This window comes from Cynara cardunculus, unplaced genomic scaffold (genome assembly GCF_001531365.2).
Source record: "Cynara cardunculus var. scolymus isolate 2C unplaced genomic scaffold, CcrdV1 Un_Scaffold_682, whole genome shotgun sequence".
In the NCBI taxonomy this organism is placed as follows: domain Eukaryota; kingdom Viridiplantae; phylum Streptophyta; class Magnoliopsida; order Asterales; family Asteraceae; genus Cynara; species Cynara cardunculus.
This window is the reverse complement of record NW_020200604.1, coordinates 177,608-181,607: the sequence shown is the minus strand read 5'-3', so window position 1 is coordinate 181,607 and position 4,000 is coordinate 177,608.

Sequence of the window (4,000 nt, the reverse complement as noted above, 5' to 3'; positions counted from 1 at the left end):
CACCTTAACAAGCCTTTTGAAAACAACCTCCTTGAAATCAGATACTTGAAATCCGGTCAACTCCCTTTATCTTTAAATCGCACAACTTTTAAAATAGCAAGGAAGACGAGAAATGGAGGCTAAGCCCTCCTTTTATATCTTTCTAAAACTGGAAGGTCGGCCAAACAGCCCCCTTCCCATATTCTCTACATACATACACCCAAGCATAATACTTATTATGCACACATACTCATATATATATATATACACACACATATTATGCATATAAAATTTTTGCACACTAGCATGATCAAATATAACAATTTATCATGTTATCACGAAATCATTTAATCAGATAATCACGTATTTATTACCTCGGGTAATAACCAAGATCCAGTTATCACATTATCCACCCCTCAAAAGAATTCCGTCCTAGAATTCCTTTAATCAAAGAGCCAAGGGTATTATGATCTCATCTTTGACTCTAGTTCCCATGTTGTTTCTAGTCCTTTGTGAAACTTCCACTGAACCTTAACTAGACTTATCTCTTTGTTTCTCAACACCCTAATCTTTTGATCAATTACTGCTTCTGGTTTTTCCACAAAATTTAGCTTACTATCTAATTTAATCTCTCGCATTGGTATAGCTAGGCTTGGATCGGCCAAACACTTTCACGGATTCGACACGTAAAAGGTGCTGTGAATCAGACTCAGTTCTTCTGGCAGCTCTAACGGATATGTTACTGGCCCAATTCGCTTACATATTCTGAACGAACCCACATACCTCGGACTGAGCTTTCCTTTATTTCCAAATCTGACGATACCCTTCCATGGCGAAACTTTCAACATCACAAAATCACCTATATCAAATTCAATCGGTTTTCGACGATTATCAGCATAACTTTTCTAGCGATCTTGTGTTGTTTTGATTCTTTCACGGATCTGTTCAATCTTTTCAGAAGTTTCTTGGACAATCTCAGGACCCGTCAGCTATTTTTCACCCACCTCATTCGAACACAACGGCGTTCGGCATTTACGTCCATACAACACTTCATACGGTGTCGCTTGGATGCTGTAATGGTAACTATTGTTATATGCAAACTCTATTAATGGCAAGTGATCTTCTCATGATCCCTCGAAGTCAATAATACAACTTCTCAACATATCTTTGAGAGTCTGGATAGTTCTTTCACTCTGCCCATCAGTTTGCGGATGATGAGCTGTACTTAGTCGGATTTCAGATCCCAAAGCTTTCTGTAACCCTTCCCAGAACATTGATGTAAACCGACTATCTCTATCAGAGACAATAGATAATGGAACACCGTGTCTGGTTACAATTTTTTTGATGTAAATCTGTGCTAGCTTTTCTAAAGAGTATTTCTCTCTTATCGGAATAAAATGCGCAGATTTAGACAAACGATCAACAATTACCCAAATCGCGCCATACCCCTTTGGAGTTTGAGGTAACTTCATAACGAAATCCATGGTAATATGATCCCATTTCCATACTGGTATTTCCAAATATTGAAGGCTTCCATACAGCTTCTGATGTTCAATCTTAACCTGTAGACATGTCAGAAATTGTTCCACATATTTAGCTATGTCCCTTTTTAACCCTGGTCACCAATAAAAAGGTTTCAAATCTCTATACATCTTATTGGTGCCTGGATGAATAGAGTATCGGGACTTATGGCTTTCATTTAATATTGTATTTCGGATATCTCCAAAACATGGTATCCAAATTCGCCTTTGAAAGCACATTAGTCCTTCGTCATTCCGTTCCAAGGTTGAGATTATCTTACCCAACTTTTCTGCTTTAACAAATTCTTCTTTTACAGCTTTTTGTTGGCATCTTTGAATCTCCTTACGAATGTCAGGGATCAAATTCATTCTCATTGCCACAGCTCTTTTATGCTCAAAGCGTCAGCCACCACGTTAGCTTTTCCTAGGTGGTAAAGAATTTCACAATCATAGTCATTAACCAGTTCAATCGACCGACGTTCTCGCATATTTAATTCTTTCTGGCTGAACAAATGTTGTAAACTCTTATGATCCGTATAAATCTGACACTTTGTTCTCAGAAGATAATGTCTACAAATTTTTAGAGCAAATACCACTGCAGCTAATTCCATGTCATGGGTTGGATACTGCTTCTCATGATCTTTCAATTGTCTTGATGCATAAGAAATCACTTTCCCTCTTTGCATCAGAACACATCCTAACCCTAACTTTGAAGCATCGCTGTAAACCACAAAGTCTTCAGATCCATCTGGTAGAGTCAATATCGGTGCGCTACAAAGATGATCTTTTAATAATTAAAAGGCTTCTTGCTGTTCTCCTTCCCACTGGAATTTAATATTCTTCCGAGTCAATTTAGTCAATGGCACGACTATCTTAGAAAAGTTCTGAATGAACTTACGGTAATAACCAGCCAATCCTAAAAAGCTTCGGACTTCAGAAGGATTTGTCGGAGCTTCTCATCTTGCAACTGCTTCTATTTTCGCTGGATCTACTTTTACCCCTAATTCTGAGATGACGTGACCCATGAATTGAACTTCTCTTAACCAGAACTCACATTTAGATAACTTTGCGTACAACTTTTCTTTCATCAATAATTCTAGTATCAGACGAAGATGTTTTGCATGTTCTTCTTCAGTCTTAGAGTACATAAGAATATCATCGATAAATACAATAACGAATTTATCAAGATATTCCTTACATACCGTATTCATCAAATCCATAAAAGTTGCGGGCGCATTAGTTAAGCCGAATGGCATAACTAGAAATTCATGATGCCCATACGTAGTTAGAAAAGATGTTGTAGCAACGTCTTTCTCCCTGACTTTAAGCTAATGATATCCTGACCTCAAATCGATTTTGGAGAAAAAACTTGCTCCTACCAGTTGATCAAACAAGTCATCAATCCTCAGTAAAGGATATTTATTTTTGATTGTCAACTTATTCAGTTCACGATAGTCTATACATATTCTCATAGACCATTCCTTATTCTTAACAAATAAGACCGGAGCACCCCAAAGTGAAGTGTTGGGCCTAATAAATCCCTTATTAGATAAATCTTTCAACTGTGCAACCAGTTCTTTCAATTCAGATGGAGCTAAACGGTACGGCGCCTTTGCTATTGGTGCAGCCCCTGGTACTAAATCAATTCGGAACTCAATGACTCTATCTGGTGGTAATCCAGATAAGTCTTCTGGAAAGACTTCTGGATATTCACTAACAATCGGAATTGATTCTTCTTTTTCCTTTTCTTTCTTCAGATCAATTACTTATGCCAAACATTCTTGGCACTTCTTCCGAATACTTTTCTGAGTTTTCATTACTAACAAAATACTGGTATGGTGATTCTGACGATCACCATAAATAACAACTGTTCTTTGGTATGGCAAAATAATTCTGATCATTTTCTGATTACAATTAATACTAGCCTGATACCTTGCCAACCAGTCCATACCCACCACTACATCAAATTCCTTCATTGGCATGGGAAATAACCGGATCGAAAGTTCACAATCCTCAATAACAATAATACAGTTATTGAACACATTAGTAAAAGTTTCCTGACTATTAGCAGTATCAATTACTAACTCATCATCAAGTAGCACAGAATTCAGATATGCAGTTTGAGCAAACAATGGTGATACAAACGAAAAGTTTGCACCAGAGTCAAATAACACCTTAGCATGTATTGAATTCAGAAGGAATGTACATGTTACTACATCCGGTGATGCTTCTACCTCGTTCTTGGTCATCTGGAAGGACCGTCCCCGCGCCCCTCCTTGCCCTCCTATGTTCACAGTAGGCCTTCCTCGTGTACCCGACGCGTTACTCCCCATCGTTAACTGCGGAGTTCTTAACAAGGGACAATTTGGTCGAATATGATCCAGAGAATTGCAATTAAAACACCTTCTGTTAGCTGGGCAATTTCTAGACAGATGACCTGCTTCGCCACAATTATAACATTTCCTTGGGTCCATCTTACACTCACCTTGATGAACCTGTCG